This window comes from Gorilla gorilla, chromosome 3, assembly GCF_029281585.2.
Source record: "Gorilla gorilla gorilla isolate KB3781 chromosome 3, NHGRI_mGorGor1-v2.1_pri, whole genome shotgun sequence".
Lineage (NCBI taxonomy): Eukaryota > Metazoa > Chordata > Mammalia > Primates > Hominidae > Gorilla > Gorilla gorilla.
In genome coordinates this window covers 64965196-64990124 of record NC_073227.2, presented here as the reverse complement: position 1 = coordinate 64990124, position 24929 = coordinate 64965196, and the positions used below count along the sequence as shown (strand labels likewise).

The following is a 24929-nucleotide window of genomic DNA, read 5'->3' as shown; positions in this document are numbered from 1 at the left end:
TTACTAAGATTTGTTTTTTGATCTCACATTAAGCCTATTTGGGGATGGGAGAGAGACAGGAAAATTCCCAAGCAAAATGACATAGGACCCCCATTGCTTACCAGAAGTTCAGTAGTTTTTCTTGATAAACATTTCCTAATTTGTTAAATGACTGGCTAATTTCTATAGTCCGGAAACAGTTGTTTTTTGGCAATTTTGTCCAGTTTTATCATTTATTTTTGTGGAGACTATTTGCCAGCCTACTCATTTAGCTGTTCTCAAAGTTCTACCCCCAGCTACTTTATATAATGGAGTACCCTTTCTTGGGGCCATTGGCTAACAGGTAGAAAATATGGGTGCATTTAGGACTAAACTTTGTGCTACTGATTTAAAGTTTACCAAGCATATAGAGATGAGTTTGTGCAAAAACAGTTGAGCCTAATTTTTTGGGAAGATGAGACTTCAGCACAGTATTTAAAACTTTGAACAAGTGTACAGGGGATCACATTAGCTGACAAGCCTCTGTTCAGAATAATCTTGTCTGAGGTGCCAGTCAGCAACCCAAGCTCGCTGTTATGGAAATTCTATTTGGAGTAGGGTGGTGTCAAAAAGTGGTGTTTGTAATACAAAAATTGTATTCATCCTTTATAAATTCTTGAAAACCAGACTCTGTGAAAAATAAAACAGTGCTTTTGTGGATTATTGAGCAGAAAATCGTCATGAGAAAAATGAAGTCTTAGGTTGTTCTGGGAACCATTTGCGAGGCAGATTTGAGAGGGGCTTGAATGGTGTTCTGAGAGGTACTATTGAGGTGTATAGACCAGTGAGACAAGATTAGTGGCAGGCGGTTGAACGAAGTACAAATTGTCTTGGACTTTTGCCTTTAAAATATTTATGTAATAACCATGGTAATATTCATGAATTATAGCTTTCTAATCTGTAAAATAGGGTGAAAATTTATTTTCTGTCTATTTTACACAGTGATGAGGATTATGATATTGGAAATAGAGATGAAAAAACAATCTGAACACTATCTAGAGAGAGGTGGCACAAGATGATGCTTATCAATAAGAAACCAAAGTAGAAGATATTTGAAAATCACACATAGACTAGTCGGGTGAGACCTGAAGGGGGCAGTTGGAAAAAGGATTTGACCATCATAAGTAAAAAGATAACATTTGAAGGCCTAGTTGTGGAGGTGGACTGTCGTAAATGTGATAACTATGTCTATTTTCAGATCATTGATTCACATTTTCCTATTTAACATCCAAAAAAATTGAAATGATGGATATGAAAGCCATATACTGCTTTTCACAAATCATAAAATTATATTACTAATACCTAATATGTAACTGTCTAGTTCTAAGAATGATTTAAGGATTAACTTTTGTAGACAAAAAGATACTCCATCATAAAAATTTCTCTAACTCGTTGTGTTGTTTTTTAAGTCTCAATTATCACTGACCTTTTTAAAAAATATCACTGTCATCTTAGGCTGAAAGCCATCTATTAACTGACAACACAATAGTCTTTTAAAAACATGTTTGTTCATGTCACTTCTTCATTGACTCATGAACCCTGACTGGATAGTTCAGTAGGTGATGCCACATAATATTGGAATTAATGTCACTTGGACTGAGAAAATAACATATTTTCCATCTTAATTCCACATTAATTTATAATGGGATTCCTGGAATCTTATTTTAATACCAAAATGTGAAAGTGTCTTCCAACAGTAATCAGTGTCATGAAATTCTGAGATGATCATTTTCTAAAATATTGATTTTGGGAAGTTTATTTTCTGTCTTTTGTTATAAACATCCCTGTAAGAAACATAGACAGTAATAATCAGTATGTTATTTGAAAGGCTTGAGGATGTAGAGTCTGAATTTGGCTTTTTTGCCTTCAAATTCTGGCCTTGCCACTAATATCCATACCAACCTCAGAGAATTGTTTTAAAGGTTAAATGTGAATTTAACTTGCCAAAAAAGTAAGAATTTTACATATAAATAGAAAATGTATGTAAATTATTTATACATATATCTATTACACATAGTAATATAGTAATATATTTTATAAATATGTAAAAATGTGTGTATGTATATGTATATGTATAGACACAGACTCACATTTTCTGTGTGTGTTTGTGTGTGTGTATGTGTATGTATCTATCTCTTTCTTTCACTTACTGCTCCACAACTGGAATGCAGAGGTTAGCTCTGTGAGTGCTGTTTTCATCTGTTCAGTTCACTCCTGAATTCATACCAACTAGAGCAGTGCCTGGCATTGAGTAAATATTTGATGAATCAATGAAGTTTCTCTACTTTTTAAACTTTCTATTTTAGGATTAGAAAATGTACCTTGAACATTCATATTTATCATGTATTCCAGTTTTTTTGTAATTGATGAATTGAATGTCATTTTTATTTTATTTTGCATTTTGTGATCTTATATATGTGATTGCTTTACAAAGTTTGATTTAAAGCAGAAATTAATTTAGCTTTTAATTTTTAATTAAAGCAATCTAGTACTCGAACTCAAAACATTTCCATCTAATTCTCAAGACCTAGAGTGAGTTGCAATAATTTCTGGTGCATTGCTTTTTATGTCGCTTTCGAACGATATGGAACTATAAAGTAATGAAGCTATGAACATATATTTGCAGGCATTTATTTTTATCCAAAATAAATTACATTTTTTGTCTTTCCTCAGTGCTTTGCTCCTAAATAATCACATTGCTCAAAACAATATTTCTAGTAGCTCCTTTTAAAAGATCCCTTTTAGATCAAGTTTATTAATTACAAAAGAAATTCAGTCATATTACTTTTTACTGATAGAACAGTATCATTTGATATAATACCTGTTCCTGCCCTTTTTGCAGTTTTCTTTTCTATTTTTTTCACCCTCCTGCTCGCCTTTTTCTTTCTGGTGTTTTCCCTCACACCTGGTTGCCTTCTCATTAGCAGGCTAAGTGGCTCTATGTAAGCTTGTCCTTGGTTGGAGCTGTCTGCTGACTCTGAAGTGTCATAAGTGGCTGTAATTGAGAAAGGCATTGAGATGTTGAATAGCCAAAGTGTAAATGGAAGATTCTCTGTCCTTACCTATAAAAAGAAAAAGAATCTATAAAGGTAGCTATACAAAGAAATTCAAAGACACATATAATAGTGTAATTTTGTTTTTGGTCTCAATTTATGTGCAGCCAATACAGACAGTTTCCAATAAACAAGTTTGTGTGTGTGTGTGTGTGTGTGTGTGTGTGTGTGTGTGTGTGTGTGTTTAATTAAGAAATGGAAATGTTTTGTTTATCCAGTCAGCATTTCATGGCGTGGTTAGGTGTTTGGTTCCTTAGAGAGGGGTGATACAGATTGAAGAAGCCACAGTCTCTGTTCTCTAGCAATTCATATTGTAGTGTAGCTTTCAACAAAATAGAGAAATGTACAAAGAGGTATAGGAGTGTCAGGAAAGATAAGATTGGTTTTATCTGTGGTGGAGTGGGTTTGGTAGTATCAGGGAGAACTTTGTGAAATTAGTCATGCTTGGATGTCAGAATGTATTTCCCAGATGGGAGGGAAAAAAATAAAAGATCTTAAAGGTGATAGTATTGTAGGTAAACCTGTAGAGAACAACCCATGATTGTTTAGATATGTAGAACATTTGAAGATGAGATACGCCAGTTCTTCAAAAACCAGGGAAAAAAGTGACAGCCAATAATTATTGAGAGAGCATGCTAGAATGATCATCCAGTGAAATTTAAGCAGTTGATTAAAAATTTGTTTTTCCTGCCCAAGCAGTCAAGTGTGGTATTCAAGTATGAACTTGAATTGTTCTTGTGGTACAAAAACCTCACTAATTGGGCAAATACAAGTGGACACTCACTCCAAAAGATACAGTGAGTTTCATTGCTTTAATATTTTTTAAGTCCCTGAACAAAATATAACGCTTTTATTAGTGAATAGCTTTCACTAATTTGTTTTCATTTTATATCATAGTATATCTTATTTTAATCAATAGTGATTTGGTAAAGTAGAGCTCAACTTTAATTTTATGCTATTGACTTTCTGCCCTGTATCTCATTCTTTATCCATTTGGGGGCAAAATTCTAGAATAGATAATGGATTTTGTCACTGTTTAGCATGTATATAGTTACTTAACCTCCTGATTGCATACTACCACTAATAGCATAAATAAATACTAAATATAGTAATAATTAACTAATACAAAGAGCTTTGTGTAAAGCTCTTTATGTAGTCACTAAAACTAGTAACTAAAACTAAAGAGCTTTGTGTAAAGCTCTTTAAATAGACGTACTAGAACATTCAAAAATTGATATGTCCAGTTGCAAAACCATTAGAAAATATTAAATATCTAAAGAAAATACTTTGAAGGATAATACTATTTTCTGCGTGTAAAAAGTCTGTTTTATTATCTGTTTAATAAAATTTAAAAATTATGGTAATTTAAAGAAAATAAAAACTCAAATGCCTCTATAAATCTTTCCTTTAAATAAACTTACATTTTTGTTTCTTTCTATTTTTTAAAACCCAAATTTATTTAGATTATTGTGAATAAATAGAGTACAGCATTTGTGTCTGTATACATAAATAAGGGTGTACGTATGTATATGTGTATGATTAGATGTGCTAAGGTGCTTCTCAATTTGTTTTCTATGCCTGTTACCTAATGGCAAAAGTGGTAAGACTAATCCCAGTATCTTAGCTAGAAAAGCCTGTGGCAAGAAATAGGGACATTTCTTGGAAATAGCAAAATTTATATTAAAAACTGTTATATTCTTTTAATTAGGAAAAGAAATCTGTAGCTACCAAATCCATCAATTTTCCCAGTAAACATTATAATAAATTAGATAGTCTAGGAAGATATGTCATCTGCACCCTAAATTTCCTCTACATACCATAGTTCTGCTGTGAGACCTCAGGCGATGTGGGAAATAATAGACTTGACAACCAACAAGAAATATTCAAATAGTTCTACAACTGTAACCGTAAAACACAATATTTAATTTTTCTCATCATCAAATTAAATATTTTTTCTTTTTTTTCAGAAATGTTTAATTTGGTAAATCGGAGGAAAAAAACATGGATTTTTAGCAATTGAAGAGCAAATTAAGGTAATTAGTAGATTATTATTGTCAACCATATAATTTCAAAATTTATTTAAAAAATTTACATTCAAGTTAATATATTATTTTATGAGTTTTTATCATATTGAAACATCAGCATATTTGTAATGTGTTACTAAAATGGAATTTTACATATTTTTGGAAAATAAATTGCCATTTCTTGTTATACATTTTCCAAAAATCATATTTCTTGTGAACAAATTATAAGTGATCTAATTAAAAATATTGCTGTTGTGAGGAAATATACTCCAGTTATATGAAAAATAAATGAGCTAAAAAGAGAAGTTTTAGTAGGTCTCCACCTTTTCGGAAAGGCACATATGTTTTATTACTTTCTTAACTAATGTAGAATAACCATATTGAGTTTTTTTTCAGTTGCTACATGTACACTAACACAATTACATATTCATAATGTTGAATATAAATATTAGGTAATAAAATATATTCTTTTGGTAGCAACACGTTGTTTAATATTAAGCAAATTACTTTAAAAAATTATGTTGTTATTTATCAGAAATATGTTTATGAAGTCCAGCATAAAACATTTCAAGCAGTGTAACTTTAAGTCAATATCCATATTTACGTCTTCCCCAGAAAATCATAGAAGGCAAAACAAGCCCGCATATTAATCAATCAACAGTTCAATGAGAATTTCCTCTTTTCTTGAAGTTACTGAAAGTAATTCCTGTAAAGTTACTTTGTAAAGTTTAGCATGTACATTATTATAAATACAGAGCCTAATATTTGAAATATCAACTTTCTTATTGTTCTTCATATTAAAATGATTTAAGTTCATTTCATTTTTAGTTATTGACATAATTGATATGTACTTTAATTGCTATCATCTATTTTCAAATATTCCGTACTTTTTTCTGAGCTTTAGGAGTAAAGAGTGACTTAAAGCTGTAAAAATATTGCACTTGCCTTTCTGTGCACTACGTTTTCCAGTTGATGTTTTGTCTTTTAAATATTTTTGCTTTAATTTCTTTGTCATTGTTTTCTTCCCCGTATTTATTTCTATATACAAGCAATGTTGTTCCTGTTTTACAGAAGAGATTTGATTGAATCTCTTTCATTTGGAATTTCTTGTCAGTGTTTTCTTCTTCACACTCAGTCACATTTGCAAACAATTAATATTATTTCCTTCTTTCAGAATAGATGTGATTGACTCTTTCATTTATATTTATTAGCTTATTTATACATTAACAACTAAATTTGGCAGACATTCTTTTACAAAGTTGAATATGTAATAGTTTATTTGGTACTTAATGTTGGTGAAATAAATCAATATACAAAACACGCTCAGGCAATCATCCTTTTTACAAAAATTAATCCAAACAAACTTAGATATGTTTGCTGTGGACATATTAAAAACTAGTGAGAAAGATGAAGTACTGCAGATACTATTGTGCACATTTTGAGAGTTCCTGACAGACTGCTGAAGAAAGAAAGGTGGGAGCAGTTCACTTCTGCTGGAGGCGCTGAAACCTTCAGAGAAGCTGTGAAATTCACGGAGGAGTTGTTGTGACAGGGAAGGTGAGGTTATACATTCCAGGCCCACACACTAGTTTGTGAAAGAGCAAGGGATGGCCATTGAAGGATTGCTGTTTCCACTGTGGCTGCAGGATTACATATGTGGTGAGACAATGTTAGGAGAGGAGTCAGGCGAAGTTGGCTTGGAACAGTCTGTGAAGTATCATGTTTGCCTTACAAAAGCTTAATTTTCTATTCTAGATGCCCCCGGAGTGTTCAAAAGTATTCAGGGGGATGTTAGAATAAAATTTCAGAACATCTCCTCATATTTACTTTCTTTACGAAAAATCAGAAAGCATTACGGCTAAATAATGTTGAATTTAATGACTGCCACAGGTCCCAGATATGAAGTTTATGGAGAAATCATAGGGATTGTTGCCCCGTTAAATGTTTGGCAGGTTTGTTTTCTAATATTTTAATTGAGATATAATTCATATACCATAAATTTACCATTTCAAAGTATACAGTTCACTGTTTTTTAAAACTATATTCACAAAGTTGTGCAGCAATCACTGCTCTCTACTTTCAGAATATTTTTATTTCCCCAAAAGGAAACCTTGTATCCGTTAGCAGTTACTTTTCGTTCCACTCTTGCCCCACCCTCTGGCAACCACTAACATACTATCACTGAGGGTCTACCATATAAATAGAATGATATGTTTGGCCTTTTGTGTCTGTCTTTTTCAGTTAGTATAATGTTTGCAAGATTCACCCTTGTAACATGAATCATTCCTTCATTTCTTTTATGGCTGAATAATACTCAATTATATGGATATACACCACATTTTGTTTATCCATTTTTTAGTTGATGGGCTTTTTGAAATGTTTAAGCTCTTATGAATAACTTTTCTTTAGAGATTTCTGTACAAGTTTTTGTGTAGGTGTATGTATTTATTTCTCTTGGATATATACCTAGGGTTGAATTTCCTGGGTCACATGTTAACTGTATGTTTAGCTTTCTTAGGAACTTCCAAATTGTTTTCCAAAGTGGCTGCACCATTTTACATTTCCATTAGAACCGTGTGAGTGTTTCAATTTTGCTGTATGCTTGCCAAAAGTTGTTATTGTCTGTCATTTTGATTACAGCCATCCTATTGGATATCAAGTGGCTACTCATTGGGATTTTGATGGTGGTGGTTGTTTGAAAGGGTATTTTACTGTACTCATGTTGCATGTATTTGGTTAAGTGTATTTATGGAATTACTATCATTTTTAACTAAATGAGTCCTCACATCTAGAAAATCGCTTTTATGTAGCCCTAACGTCAAAATTGGAAAAATGAAGATTATTTTACTAATACATGACCAAGGCAACATTAAGAAAATGGCAGCTGATATTTCCCCTACTTCTATTATAGGTTATTTTTCAGTTTCATTATATAACATAAACACTACTCAGATTTATTAAGGAGCTAGCCAAAAACTTAAAATAATCAAGAAGACTATGAAATATGGATTTGACTCTTAAATTCTAAGTGACTAAACTTGTCCTAAGAACATATTTTGTTTTGAGGTATAAGTTAATGATAGTACACAGCAAAATAAATAGTAAGATTTGTAATAAATTAACACCTAGAACATACATGTAAAACCTCTGGTTTTGTTCAGCAGGGTTTATACTCATGGTCAATCTAGCAATTTATCAATTTTTACTAAACTTTGTGATAAATCTTTAGAAGCCTCATATGAGATTTCTTGCAGGGAAGGAATAAAGTCATTAGAGAAAGTGTAGCTCTTTCTGCTCTGGTAAAAATGGCTGAAATCACATGAGAAAAATATGGCAACAAATAAAAATGTATTACTTTATCAGCAAATATTTTTAGAAGATGACATAGAAAACACTGCCTTAATCAGAAAAAATAAGTATGAGAATGGATTATATAATATGAGAAATTCAGTCTTCATTTGGACAAAATGTATGTATTTCCAACATGTGTCAATTTATATTTGCTAGATTGTATTTTTTAAAGGCTGGTTTATTGATATCTATTTTATATATAATGAATTCAGTCTTCGCAACATATGAATGTGTTTTGACAAGCACATAAAGTTGTGAAAATATCACCGAAATCAAGATCTATAACGTATATCGGGGGACCTGCCCCAATAATCACGTAGGTTCTTTTCTATTTTTCCTAAGCGTCTGCCAGCTTGAGAAATAAAGGGACAGAGTACAAAAGAGAGAAATTTTAAAGCTGGGCATCTGGGGGAGATATCACACGTTGGTAGCATCCGTGATGCCCCACAAGCCACAAAAACCAGCAAGTTTTTATTAGGGATTTTCAAAAGGGGAGGGAGTGTGCGAATAGGTGTGGGTGACAGACATCAAGTACTTAACAGGGTAATAGAGTATCACAAGGCAAGTGGAGGCAGGGCAAGATCACAGGACCACAGGACCGAGGTGAAATTAAAATTGCTAATGAAGTTTTGGGCACCATTGTCATTGATAACATCTTATCAGGAGAGGAGGTTTTGAGATCAACCGGTCTGACCAGAATTTATTAGGCGGGAATTTCCTCTTCCTAATAAACCTGGGAGCGCTATGGGAGACTGGAGTTTATTTCATCTCTGCAGCCTCGACCATAAGAGACGACCACGCCCCAGGGGGACCAGTTTAGAGACCCACCCCCAGGTGCACATTCTCTTTCTCAGGGATGTTCCATGCTGAGAAAAAGAATTCAGTGATATTTCTCCCATTTGCTTTTGAAAGAAGAGAAATACGGCTCTGTTCCGCCCGGCTCACCGGCGGTCAGAGTTGAAGTTATCTCTCTTATTCCCTGAACAATTGCTGTTATCCTGTTCTTTTTTCAAAGTGCCCAGATTTCATATTGTTTAAACACACATGCTGTACAATTTGTGCAGTTAATGCAATTATTACAGGGTCCTGAGGCGATATACATCCTCCTTGGCTGACAGGATTAAGAGATTAAAGTAAAGACAGGCATAGGAAATCACAAGGGTATTTATTGATTGGGGAAGTGATAAGTGTCCATGAAATCTTCACAACTTATGTTTAGAGATTGCAGTAAAGACAGGCATAAGAAATTATAAAAGTATTAATTTGGGGAACTAACAAATGTCCATAAAATCTTCACAATCCATGTTCTTCTGCCATGGTTTCAGCGGGTCCGTCCGTTTGGGGTCCCTGACTTCCCACAACAAACGTATCCATCATCATCCACCCCTCTCCCACTATCAGCTCTGGGGGCCTCTGGACTCCATTTTAATAATAAAATACACAAAACAACTGAGAGGAAATAAAGAGCTCAAATTTTGAAGACAGAGTCAATAGAGGACCTTGGGCATGGTATTTATCCTCTCTTTGCTTCACTTTCCTCACCTGCATAATTGGGTTAACAATGTGATCTACCATACAGCATTTAGAATAGAACAATGCCTATCTTAAGGACTACGTAAGTGTTTGTAAAATACACTACAGTTTTTTGAGCCTCAAAAGGAAAGATGTGCTGCAGAAGGTCTGTTTTCCACAGGAAATGACCTCTTTCAGTGTATTTAAACACACAGGGTGAAACCAAAGTTTTCAAAATAGGAAATCCTATGTAGTAACATCATTCTCACAGAAGTTTGGGTTAATGGCTCCATTCTTACAGTTCTTTGGGCACAAATTATTGGAGTAATTCTTTAATCCTCTATCTCACACATCCATCAGCATATTCTGTCTGACCACTTCTAACACCTCTTAGGCTACTACCTTTGTCCAAATCACAGTCCTCTTCTGTGTGGATAATTACATCACCCTCCTGTTTTTCTTGCTCCACTGTTGTCACAGACAGCAAATGGAGACCTGTTCCATCTTCAACCTTCTCTGCTCTCCAGCTGCCCTGGCTTTATTGCTGCGTGTGGAACACACTAGGCCACTCTACCTAGTGTGGGCCTTTCTACCTATCAGTCTCCCCAGTTATTCATGTGGCTTGTTTCCTAGACTTCAGGTATTCTCTTCTCATGGCAGCCTTCCCTGCACATTCCCATTTAAAATGGAAACTGTTTGGGAGTAGCCTCTACCGCCATCTCCTGCCTTATTTTTTCTCCAGAGCATATATTACCACATTACACAAAATTTGTTTATTGCCTCCTTCCATTATTTTATGTATTCTGAATATTTCCTCTTTATAGCATCCTTTTAATTTCTGTTTTTATGTGTCTTTTATATTGCACCATTGGCTTTGCTCATGGATTTGTATATTAGAAAGATAACTCTGGAAGCAGCATGCATGATCATGTGACTGGAGGCAGGTGGATTACCCAGGAAATATTTGCAATAACTCAGGTGAGGTATGAGAAAGAACCAGTTTAACACAACAACAATGGGGATTGAGTGGGAGTAACACATTTAAGACTATTTAGAAGGCAGTTAATAGGTCTTAGTGACTGATTGCATTTGAGTAGTGAGAGAAAAGTTGAAATCAGGAATGAGTCGCAGGTTTGAAAGTGGCAACCCTGTTTGTGATGGGGCCATTTATTGAGCAGTGTAGGGAGCAGAATTCTTTGCTTATTTGCTTTTATACACTTTTTATACAGTAACGATGTAATGTCTTCACAGAAATAGTAATGTCTGTTTTTTTACAGAAATAATATGCAGAGCCAGATGTTAATTTTCATCTCTAGGTAGGAGTGATTTCTATAAATTTACACTTTAAACTGAAGGTCATTAATTGTCTCGCTTTTTTACCCCTTTTTTATAGAAAATTTAAAAAGAAGTTTTGGTTTGCTATGAGATTATGTTTTCTAATTAATTTCAAAACCACAGTCAGAATGTGTGGGATGTAAAAACTGGCTATGGGCAGGGTAAAAGCACATTAATTATTCAGACAGTCATTCCTGCTTATTCCACTCTTGGAGATATCGTGGCTGTCAGAATCTGTCAGCTGTATATAGTTAGTGCCCTTCAGAATTTACATGCATAAATGGTGACCTTTAGAAATCTACATAAAGATAAGTCTGGCATTTGAATGATAGCTGCCAGTCAGTTGAGCAAAGCAAAAGTTGTCAGCTACTACTTAATCCACAGAGCGGGCTGTGAAGCCATGAACAGCAAATGGAGTGTATACAAAACAACAATAATACTTTTTTTTCCCTCCAAAACAAAAATAAAATTCATTTTTAACAGAATTTTACGAAGGTTATAACCAATTATTTGGATCAGTATTTTTGGTGTGTATAGCTTTTCTCACTAAATCTGTTAAAACTTATGTTAAATTTTAAAATAATGACTAATTTTAAAATTTAGTTATTTTAAAATAAATGTTTATTACTAGATTTTTATGTTATAAAGTGAGTGCATACTCATTGCTATGTTAACTCTCTATTTTTTCTTATTTTTACGGCTAAACCCTGAGCTAGCAGTAGCCCAGTCAAAATCTTGTGTTCTGATCCTTGTCTTGACCAGACCTTATTTATCTTAAAGTGTCCACGGCTGTGTCTAATCCACAGCATTGAAAAAATATTATGATGGTCCAAAAAAGGCTGCTTATTTTTGTCTGAATCAAGGATGCTACGTTGAATAGAGTGAGGTCTGTTCTGAGCTATAAATATTTATAGATTGGTGTTTTGTGTCATAGCTAAACAGTGCATTATTAGCTATTGACATTTTGTTTTCTTGCAGGAGGGGGATTTGTTCATTGTTCTCTTTCAGTTGACAATATACATTTAAATTTTTTGAGAACATACATTTAAAATTAGTTATTGTAAATATTTGATGAATTAACAAATAGATACACCCATGCAACCACAACTGTTGCCTTTCCATCTGTATTTATGCTTGTAGTCTTTTTGTTTGTATGCTTTGTTTTCTGTAGAAAATTCTATGAAATGGAAAACCTGTAGAGAATTGTGTAATTTTTACCATAATTAGGATACAAAACAGTTTTATCACCTAAAAATTCCCTACTGCTGCTTCTGTGTAGTCAGACTCTGCCTCTGCCCCTAACTCCCAGCAGCCACTGTTCTGTTCTCCATTCCTGTGTTTCGTGCAATGTGTAGCCTTTTGTGATTGACTTCTTTTTCTCAGCATAATGCCTTTGAGGTTCATCCCTGTTGTTGAGTGCCCCAATAATTCATTCCTTTTTAAATTGCTGATTAATATTTTATTGTATAGATGTATCTCAGTTCATTTATCTACCTGTTGAAAAACACTTGAGTTATTTCTAATTTGTAATGATAATAAAGATTGTGTTAGTTCGTTGGTACTCCTATAAAATACTGCTAGAGACAAGGCAATTTATAAACAGAAAAGGGTTTATTGTGGCTCATAGTTCTCCAGGCTGCACAGGAAGCATGGCCCCAGCATCTGTTCCTGCAGGGGGCCTCAGGGAATTTACAGTCATGGCAGAAGGCAGAGAGGGCCCGGTGTAGCTCATGGCCAGAGAGAAAGCAAGAGACACAGGTGGGGGTGGTGCCACACTCTTTTAAAAAACCAGATCTCACGTGAACTCAGAGTGAGAACTCACTCCTTACCTCAAGAAGAGTACCAAGCCATTCATGAGGGATTCACCTCCATGACCCAATCACCTCATACCAGGCTACACCTCTGGCATTAGGGATTACATTTCAACATGATGTTTGGAGGGGACAAACATCCAAACCACATCAAAGTTGTTATGAACATTCATTTGCGATGTGTGTGAGTCTGCATGTATGTGCGTAAGTTTTCATCACTCTAGGTTAAACACCCAAGTGTGGGATTGCTGGTCATATAGTAAGTCTATCTATTGATTTTTTTTTTATTTCTAAGTTTCATTTCTATTACCTGTTTTGTTCCAGTTTCTATTTATTTCTATTTATGGTGCCATTTTTATTAAATTGTTGGTATGCAGAAAGTTTTATCTTCTTCAAACACTGGATTTTGTTAATTTTTTTAACACTAGGATGACTATGGCAAGACCTGCTTTTATTGCTGTTTAGATTTAAGTAAGAAAATTATCCAAGTGAAAAATGCCACTTTTTTTTTTTTTTTTTTTTTTTTGAGATGGAGTCTGGCTCTGTCACCCAGGCTGGAGTGCAGTGGCACGAGCTCGGCTCACTGCAAGCTCCGCCTCCCAGGTTCACGCCATTCTCCTGCCTCAGCCTCCCGAGTAGCTGGGACTACAGGCGCCCGCCACCACGACCGGCTAATTTTTTTTTTTTTTTTGTATTTTTAGTAGAGATGGGGTTTTGCCGTGTTAGCCAGGATGGTCTCGGTCTCCTGACCTCATGATCCACCCGCCTGGGCCTCCCAAAGTGCTGGGATTACAGGCGTGAGCCCCCACGCCCGGCCAAAATGCTACTTTTATGATATTTTCCTTCCATGATATTTTTGTCTTTTCTTTATGAGTTTTGTCTTGTTTCCTATCGTAGACGATGCCAAAACAATTGACCATAGAAATAAGGTTTAACTGTTTTCGGTACTGGATGGATATTCAGCTGTTTTATTCTAATTAAAGCTCACGTCAAGTGCCCTTCAGAATTTACACGCATAAATGGTTTTCTTTTTACATAGAAAAGAGTCTCAGGCGCCGGGCGCGGTGGCTCACGCCTGTAATCCCAGCACTTTGGGAGGCAGAGGGAAGGCAGATCACGAGGTCAGGAGATCGAGACCATCCTGGCCAACATGGTGAAACCCCATCTCTACTAAGAATACAAAAACTAGCTGGGCATGGTGGCTTGTGCCTGTAGTCCCAGCTACTTCGTAGGCTGAGGCAGGAGAATCGCTTGAACCCGGTAAGCAGGGTTGAAGTGAGCCCAGATCGCGCCACTGCACTCCAGCCTGGTGACAGAGCGAGACTCCGTCTCAAAAAAAAAAAATAAATAAATAAATAAAAATAAAAAAGGAAAAAAAAAGAAAGAGAGAAAAGAGTCTCATGAGAAAATATTTACAAATATATTCTAACAAATTTGGTCATCTAGTATACAAAACCTCTCAGATTAAATACACCAAATTATGAAACGATGGAAATACTAACAACAAAACATGAATCTGGCATTGGATATTAGGAATAGGAACCAAATAAACACTAAAAATCATCATAAAATTATTAAATATAGCTGGCTACATCTCTTATATGTCACAGCAAAGTTTCTCTATCTAAGAGCCGCTGAGTTATACACAATTTTCGAATGTGGTTCCTATTAGGAAGAACCCTGGATAAAGTTCTCTTCATTCTAAGCCTGGTTTTGCCATTAACTTGCTCTGAGACCCAGGACACACCACACAGTCTCCCTGGATTGTAGTATTCTCATTTGTCCAATTAGCAAGAACAGCACTAGATTATCCATAAATGACCTTCTTGATCTAAAAAAATATGATGTTGCAATTCTGTGATGGTCTTGGGTCATTGAGAAGAAAAAGTTAGTTGGCCTCTGTGTTTAGCATACTCTGTCAGAAGTCAATGATATGCACATTTTTAAAGACCTTAAAAAAATACTTAAAGAAAAACAGTTTTGGTGCCTGACAGAAATCCACTAATTAATCCAGAAGCTTAAATATTATAGAATCATTAATTTTTGTAATGTTTTTCAAAATTTTAATATTAAAAAACTTTTAGATGTAATTTAGATTAAGCAAATACAAGAGTAAATGTAAACTCATTTCCTCATTTTTTTAGTATAATGAGATTTTATTGAGAATTACATTTTTCGATTTTTTTCAGAATTTAAAATGTCAATAATAATTTAGAGCCTTTACTTAATTATGAAACACAGGCTTTATTATAAATTATCATTTTTTTCAGGGTGAATATACATTTTTAAAAGTTTCAAGCTTATATACTTACAAGAAAAGGAGACATTAAAAATATTACTTTTACTTCTATTGGTGTAATGCAGAACATTAAGTACCATCTTTCAAATGCTAATTTGAAATGCTAATGAATATCATCATAACTCTTGAAGAGGAATGAAGAATAAAATATGTCAATTTTAATTTACTTTAAAATAAATCATTTATTTAGTACATATTGTATTAGTGTCTGGTGTGCATAAGACCTCGGCTGTGTTTTGGAGTAATAATGTCATACCATCTGGAGAAAATTGGAAGTCTAGTTGGGGCTACAGAAACATGTACTGCTAGCTGTATGATAATATGACAAGTACTCTAATAGGAACATGAGGAATAGAGAGTAATTAATTCTTAATAAAATTCTTTGTGAAAACTTTGCAGAATTTATAGCGTATGAAAAGGATCTTATTAGTGGAGAACAGAGAATGGTCATTCTAAGAGTATGGTCATGGTAAGACCATATTATTTATTATAGAATAATGAATAATCTGTTTTGGAGAGAATATAATTTTCCTGAGTGATAGAGTATTGGATAAAGAAGCAAACAAGAGGAAATTTAAGGACATATAAGGAAAAATCTTTTTATATTATTATGTGTTTAGTAGGGACCTAAGTATACATATAATATTGTTCTCTTAAAGAATAAGATCTCTAAAGAGTGTAAGACATACATCAAAGATGGGATAAAATGATCAGATAAAAATCTGAGATGGATGGCTGGATCGGATAGCTACAGTATTCTTTGAACTGTTCCCAAAATGCAGTGCCCTGAGCACTGATGAAAAGTTCAAATGACAAACTCCCCTTACTGAACTTTTACACAAACCATTGAAATATATACATTTACAATTTATTTGGCACAGGAATACCACACTTTTTCTTCTTTAAAACATTACAAATTTGCACTTAAATATAAAAAAAAAAATACGTATCTTCCCTATCCATCCAGTATACAATACATGTAGTTGTTTTCCCTTGATTTCTAAAATGTGTTTGTGGAAGAGAATTTAATTGCTTTAAAAAAAGAAATAAAGAAATTGGATTGCTTGGTTTGGCTTACTGCTGCCTTGAATGTTCTGAGAACAATAATGCAATTAGCTAAAATGTTTATTCACAAAATTTAATTCCTGGGGAGTATATTCTCAAATTGCCTCTTACAAGTGTAATGGAAGCAAGCAGTTGTTTGTTGGCTTTGCTGCCAAAATTCTGAATGGCTAGATTTTTATAAAACTTGGGTATAATGTATGTATAATCTTGTAAACTCTCCATTTTAAAATGAAGAAACTAAATTTATGAAGAAACTAAATAATGAAGAAACTAAATTTTATACATACTTTTGTTAATTGTGTTCTCAGCCACAAATGAAGAAATCTTCAGTGTTACTAATTCCACAAATAAAAATTTTAATAGATTATGTTTCATTTCAATTTAATTTCATACCTGATTAAATACGCTGAATTAATAGTATTTTTGGATTGTCAGTTCCGGGACAATCTAGTGATAAGGTGGTTGAAAATATAAGTGTGGTATTTATTCTGGACAAAGTATAAATATCCAAGAAAAATGAATGCTGCTTCTCATTACACCAGTATCAGTCAGTATTGCAGCAGTAATTCCCTATGATAACACCTTTGAAAAGAATTGCTAACAGGACAAGGACAGAGGAAATGTATTATAAAAACCTTTGCTGTATGTATGCTTATATGGCTTCTGAAAGGCACATTGTGCTAATGCTGATTGATAAACAAAGAATAATGAATTAATGGAGTCTTCACCAAACTAACCAGGGTGTTTTGTTGTTATGAGACCATAATTTATTCACAAAACTTATACAGATAATTTCTATTAACTTTGCTTTACTGTATTATGTTATTTCAGGTGCTTTCTCAGCTGGCCTATTTTCTAGCTGCAGTTAAAACATACTCACTATTATATGTTAATTTTATACGACAAATATAATAAAAACATGAAGGTTTTAATAGGTAATGACCTATTCTGAATTCGTTCAGTAAAATATAACAAATTAAAGCTTTCACTGAAAAAAATAGCCAATTATAACCCATTTGAAAGAGACCAGAAAATGATAAGATATCAGAAAATGATAAGATATCTGAAAATGTTTTAACTGGCATGGACTTCAATAAAATACGAGGGAACAAATTTAATATAAAACAACTTAGAAAATTTTGATAGGGAGGGGAATAGCTGAACTGCTAATGTAGAAGGAGGAACGCACAGATGTATTATCCCACCTGTTGACAGCACATTGTGCTAATGCTTATTGACAAACAAGGAATAATGAATGAATGGAGTCTCCACCAAACTAACCAGGTTGTTTTGTTGTTGTGAGACCGTAAGTTGGGAAAACCACATCTGAATTGAGATCATATTCAAATTGCCTTTACTATAGCCTGTTTTAGCTAAGGAGGGAAAGGATTTATTTGTAAAGTGCTACCTACAGTGTGCTTTTCACCCAAATGCTTGACAGATTTCCCGTACATACGTGTCATCTAGTACAACATCCTTTTAGCTTTAGATGTAGCAGAAAGTGAACTTTTAACAAAGTTTAAAATTAATGAAAAACCATTAGATTTTTCTCATTATTTATATTTATGTTTAATATATTTAGAATGCAAACTAAGTTATAATGTTGGCCCATTTCTGTCATTACTGATGATAAAGTTTTTAATTTTAAAAAAGAAATTATTTACCTTTGTTGATAATGCCATAAATCAGACCAAATTGAGTATTTAAAGAAAAAACTTTTATAGGAATGCACATATCAAATTACATAATCACATTTGTGATGTTAATCAGTAAGGAGAGATTCTTACTTGGTTTACATTGGCTGAATGATTGCCAACTTGATTCAGTCGAACTGAGGTGTTTGGCATTATTTCATTTTAAGGACTTTGACCTCTAACATATTTTACAGTGTAGGTCAAAATGATGAGTAACCAACACAATTTTGGCTTTCCCAGTCACTACCTTTTCTGTTGCATCAAAGCTTATATCATCCAGGAGGGAAATCTTTGTCATTATTATTAATGTATAAAGTAGTAACTATAAATTTACTATAAATCTACTTTTTTTCCAGCAAATGGATTCATTTATAATTCAACACTAATAACATGTATTTTTATAGTACTTTGGCCTTTTCGAAACTTCTCACATGTAAATGCATATTCAAGTTAAATTCACTGAGTGTCTATTATGTTCCAGGCAATATGAAACATGCTTTCATGTAATTTACTAAATAATTTGTTAGCCTAGTAAGGAATATATTATTATTATTATTATTATTATTATTATTATTCCTGCTGAATGAGACTTTGGTTCAGGAAAATAAAGGTTTATATTTTATTAGTTTTCTAATATGATAAGTATATATTTATACTATAAAATAATACAAAACAATAACAATAGTGCAGTTTCTAGGACTTCAATATTTTAGCAAATATCATCAAATTTTATGACATTATTTATAATTGTTACCAAATTATATAAAGTTATGTCTTTTAAACCACAAACTTTTTTTCTTGCAGATTAACATTGCCTCTTTTTCCTGTTATTAAAACCTTTTCACTTGTTCTCCTCACAAACTTTTTAAATTGCAAATGAATTTCACAATCATTCTAGGAAGTAATCCATTTACAGAAAAAGAAATTAAGGAACAGGACAGATGTGACTGAAGCTGAGTCACGCTCCATTTGTGTTCTATCCAGCCTTAAACACAAATAGTCAAAAAGAAATGAGGCAAGTATGGGGATGTGGGGTGGGAAATATGAAAGCACATGACCTTCTGTGGTCCTGCTTTTTCAGATTCCTTCAGGACCCACTTTATTGCCTAGAGAGTTACGAGTTGAAAGCATCTTTTTAGCTCTCAATTCGTGGTTTGCTCTGTTATTTCCTCACTTACTTTTCCACTCTTTTGCACCACATAGCCAGAATACCAGTATTCCTAAGATTCTGGGTGAGAACAATTCTGTGCTTCAATTTTCTAATTGCTTCATATGAATACCTCTACCAGGAAGATTTGAGAACCCATAGTGTTAGCTAATTTCCTATAAAAAAAATTGTCAGTATTAACTGGCCTTTTCAGGCTGCAAAGGGTATGTTGAACCTCTTATCACTAAGAATCATTTCTCCAAAGACAGATTTTAAACTTTAAATGAAAATCTCTATTTCTCTGTCTTTTACTCCCAAGATCACTGGGATGTATAGCTGTTGAAAATATAATGGGTAAATAATAAAGTGGTCATTGGAGAGCTACCCATGCTGTAATTTGAACAGGCAAGTAAATCTGGACTCTGTAAACAGATGTTCTGTTGAAATTTCTGGAGGGAGCCATTCTTCATATTATTGTAGATGTCTTTATCACACTCACTAGGCTAGACTCTGAGTGATGAAATAATAAAGCGATATTGGTTTTGATGTGTTTTACTTTACCTTGTGAACAAAATCATTGAACAATGTCTCACTGAAACTGCAATCCTGAAAGTGTTAATGTTCTTTGTGATATGTTCAAGAATTAAGAATAAGAAATAGTTGAAAGGAATATGATTAAAGAGTATTTTACTAGAAAGCAGATTTTGAAACTTTAAAAAGAAAAAAAATGATGATTTTTACTTTGAATTTGGGTGAATTGAAAAAAAAATCAATATTAGTAGACCCTTCATTAAATATCATGGAGTGAGAATGATGAGCCTTCGTAAATGTATTGACAATAAATGACACCACATTCCAACCTGAAGATTGATTATTCTTTTTTCACTGAGATCAGTTATCTTTTTTTCTTATGTCTATTAATATTTAAGACCTGGCAAGAATTTTGAATTTAAAATCTTCAGCCAGACCTGATTAGCAAGTTTAATTCATGTTGGTCCTATCTAGCAAACTTAACCTGATGTATTACTTGGTAAAGTAATTACTTCTTTTTTGCCTTTCCTGTCTTCCCTAGGTTTTGCTGACCATTCCATCCTTTTGGCTTCTTCTGTTTTTTGATCCTCCCACTTCACTTATGGAACCTCTGGTCTACAATGTCTTTCACTCTCTCTCTTCTCTCTCTCTCTCTGTCTCTCAATATATTTTACTCCCTTGCCATAGTCTTGAAATAAGAACTGATATATTCAAAGGATCTTTCAAAATCTAATATCTAATCTGATGTAAGAACATGTAAATAAAGGAATCTTAATTTTTATCTTCCTCTTTCCTCTCCTCTTGTCTTTTATGTGTACTTTTTCTCCTTCCAAAACTGTGTTTCCTTAACTTCCCACAACCCCCACCAAAACACATATATGTGCTTTTTCTTCCATCATTCTGTCTAACTGCAAAGAAAAGAATAACTTACTCTTGGGTTACTTGAATTTATTCATATATTCTAATTAGAAATTAAAGTCCTGAATGGACCATTTATAGGACAGGACAATCCTTTACTTGTAAGTAGAAAGCATATGGAAATGGAAATTGTTGATGGAATGAGACGTTACTAAAATTATTATTTATTCTGCTGTCAAAATGATGTTTGAAGTAAAAATTTTTTATGTCAGTTAATACTCAGATCTTTAGTTAAGGATGTATAATATTTAAATGAAATATGTAAAATGCTCAGGAATGGAGATGATTTTAAAATATCTTTTACAGTAGGAATTAATATTAATTAGTAAAGTGCACTGCTTATTAATTTAGCCATAACTTTGAAAGTTTACATTAAGATATATCTTAAAAACAAAATATTTTCAGTGTGAAATAAAATTTGAAATGACAATTTATATCAGACAATGATATATAGCAAAATTATTAAAACAATCCCAATTTCATCTTTTTAGGTTCATTTCATTAATTTTCAAGATCTGTTTTACAAATGCCATGTGTGCATATTCAAGGTAATTAGGTTTGTAAATAAAAGTAGAAGACGTCAACAAATAGTAAGAGAAATGTCACTCTTCCGTAGTGAATAATTTAAAAATGTTAAATCAACATCTAAAACTGCTAGTACTGGTTCTGCTGCAAAGATACCCCTTAAGCTTCATGGACCTCAATTTCTACTCTAAAAATTGAGAGTGTTGGACTTAATGACTAAGATATCCACTGAACTCTAAATGTTTAATATTTAAAATCTTCCCTCTTGCTCTATAAACTTAACCTGCTTTCTTTGGGATTTTAGGAATGAGAAGGAATGTCATTTGTATTTGCTCTTATAGATGTTAAGGTAGACAAGAAACTCAGTTGGAATGACAGAGTATAATTTCTACATTTAAAATGTTGTGTTGACTAATGCAATTAATTTGTACTCAGTTATAAGTAGAGGCGATGAGTACCAAGGCATATGATCAGTGCAAGTATACCCCTGAGACAATATAATTTTCAGGGAATCAAAATAATCAGCAAGAGAGCATATATTTCCTTAATGGAGTACTGAGAGTTTATTAGCTTCTACTGGAGTGCTGATTAAGAAAAAGGAGAAAAGAGAAAAATTCAGTTGAGTTTTTAAACTTCAGTTAAATAAAAAGATTTTGCCTATGTTATTTGCATGGTTAATATATCTAGAAGGGTTAATTTTATATCGAAGAAACCAGTGTAGTAATTATAGAAGTGAATATAAATATTACCAGTGGATTTGAGGAATTAAAATGTCACATAGTTTCATTTATTACTTTACTATATCAGAGCTGTGTTAAAAAGTTTTGCTCCAGTTGAACAAGCGAGTAAAATAAATATAGGAAAAAATACCCCAACAACTTTTACGGTATATAAAAAGAAGAAAAACGATGTACTTTTTATTTTCTAGAGGTGATGAAAAGTGAACTAGAAATAATTCCTCTGTTAAACCAGGCATCTTGTAAAAGAGAACCATCACTATATATTGTTCCTGGGATTCCCTGTGAATAACTGGCAATGTGAGGCTATAGTAGTCACAGCTCTTTATTCCTTCCAAACCAGTTATTGTGCTGCTAATTAGAATTGGATATTGGTGGTAGTGGAAATGGGGAAAACTATCAATGTTACTTTGTGTTAAATTTTAATCACACAAGTTAGGACATTCAGAATTATGGTTTCCATGGTAACCACAACACTGAGTCCTGTGTGAAGGCATTACAGTGGGGGTCTTTGATTAAAAGAAAGTAAACCAGAAGTGAAACAAAAATGCTCCATATGTGCAGCTAAAGTTACAAAAAAAAAAAAAAAAGTCCTGCTCCCTTGTCCTTAATTATATTTGCTTAATGGTATGTCACGTGCTTGTGCAGTACACTGAAAGGTCTGTTAGAATTCTCATGAGGATGCTCTGTTTGCATTAGATTTTAAATGATTATTTTTATAGCACCTTTTCCATTTTTGAATTTATCTTTTCGCATTTTAAAAATAATTATAGAATCTGACTTTAGGGACCCTGTGACAATTTATGTGGAAGGAAGATTTTTTTTAAAAAAAAAAGATTTTTTGAAAATGCAGTGGATAGAATTATAGTCCTGGAATTTTTGCTGATAATTTTTCATTTTGAACAGTGAGGTTAAGAAAGTTATTTAAAGTTTCATTTTTATTAAGTTAATTTGTATCACATAAAACAACGTAAGCAACAAATTATACTGATTAATTCAGGGTGTGGTAGAATACTGGATCTATTAAAAAGAGTGTAACAGTAAAAAGGAGTTGAAGTCACTGATCACTACAGACAAAATATATGTGGAGAACATTTATTTTTGAAGAACACATTTAGCTCAGAGATAATAATCATTAAACAATTATATTACATTCCAGTGTGATTTTAAATAAAAATGAAATATTTACTATGTAATGGAAAACAATTACGTTTCACACAATTAAATACATGTACAAGCATGAGTAGAAATGCTTCTGCTGTAGGAACAGAAAAGCCTGCTCAAATATAGAGCTTTTTGGGTAAGAGGGATTTATTGAATAACTATTATGGTTTAAGTTTTGCTAAGTTTATTATCATCTAAATTGAAATGTTTCAGGAAACATATGGTCTAGTGGTATTTTTGTCAAAAATAAGTAAACATAAGGACACAGATTTTTCTACATTTTCATCTCTAAATACGGAAAATGCTAGTAAGACTAATACTTCTCACAATGTGGTTCAAAAACCAGTAACATATATTCAAACCAGATATGTAGATTCAGTGTTTCTCTAGTAATAGGTATATTTCTCTTAGGCATAGGTGAATGCCAGTGTTTCAGCTTTGAAGATCAAACATCATTTTACAGACCATTAATCTGTTGAAGAGGTCAGCAAACCTTTTGAGTAAAGGGCCAGATAGTAAACACTTTAGGCGTTGAGGGATATGTGGTCTTTCCTAACTGCTCAGCTTCCCTGTTGTAGTGCAAAAGCAGCTTTAGTCAATAAGTAAACAAATGAACATAGCTGTATTCCAATAAAATTTTAATAGGTGCTGAAATTTGAGGTTCCTATAATTTTCACATGTCATGAAATATTTCTTCCTCTTTGACTTTCTTCAACACTTACAACATGTAAAAAACTTAGCTTGAAAGATTTACAAAAACAAGCAGTGTGGCAAATTAATCTTGTGGGCTGTAGTTTGCTAAAGCCTGGTCTATTGGATGTCGTGTGTTTTGTACAGGAAGGGGTTGTTTGTTTGTTTATTTTGATATTATTTACCTGCATGAGAAAAGTTAGTGCTTAAATATTCAAAAATATTTTTAAAAAAATTATTCTTTGCTTCCACCAATGATTTAATCATTTGATGATCCATTCCCCATTTTGAAATTATAATGCTCTCATTTACATGGATTTGGTAGGTTCAATAAGTAGCACTGTTTTAACACATACGAATTTTAATCAAGTTGAGAGCTAGATGAAGATTTGGACAGATCAACTTAAAGATGTTAATAAAGTGGTTGGAGCGTACATATCTCCTAGGGAGGGTGATGTTGCTACATAATAGTGTGGAATAATACACCAGAATCTCTTTCCCTTTGCATGCTTTGCTGCCCAGAGAGGGGAGAGGGAAAAGAAATGAACTGAGTATGTCAGGTTCTTTTCCTAAACTTATCAGCTAGAGAAGTCACCCTTCTTCCCTCCAGCAGAGTGAAGAAAGGCTGGCAACTGCCAGAAAGTTACATTAAATGTTATTCTTTCTTAATAAAAATGAATTGGGGAGGTGCTTTTCCATCATATTTCATTCATTCATTCTTTTATTCATTTAATCATTTAACAAATCTTTTTAGTTACCTGTTGTATTTATCTGCTTGGGCTGCCTTAACAAAATGCCATTGTTTAGGTGGCTTAAAAACAGTAGTTTATTTTCCTACATTTCTGGAGGCTAGAAGTCTCCCGTTTCAAGGTGCCAGTTTCCAGCGTAGGCCCTCATCCTGGCTTGTATATGGCTGCCTTCTCACTATATCCCCACCTGGCGTTTCCTTATTGTGTGCACACAGGGAGCGGGAACTCTCTGGTGTCTCTTCTTATAAGAGCACTAATCCTACTGGAAAAAGGCTTCATCCTTATAACACAATAAGATATACATAT

The 24929-nt window shown here is 33.3% G+C and overlaps 1 protein-coding gene across 48 annotated transcripts in view; it reads left to right on the top strand.

Moving 5' to 3' along the window:
* The window catches only part of ADGRL3 (adhesion G protein-coupled receptor L3), an 860164-nt gene that overhangs the window by 178299 nt on the left and 656936 nt on the right, over nt 1-24929 (top strand). For 33 of the 48 annotated variants that reach the window (XM_055385299.2, XM_055385305.2, XM_055385297.2 and 30 more), the window contains exon 2: nt 5039-5104. The exons of the other annotated variants lie outside the window; for them this stretch is intronic. The gene's annotated coding sequence lies outside the window, so the exon portion shown is untranslated. The remainder of the gene's footprint in view (nt 1-5038; nt 5105-24929) is intronic. 48 annotated transcript variants of the gene reach the window in all.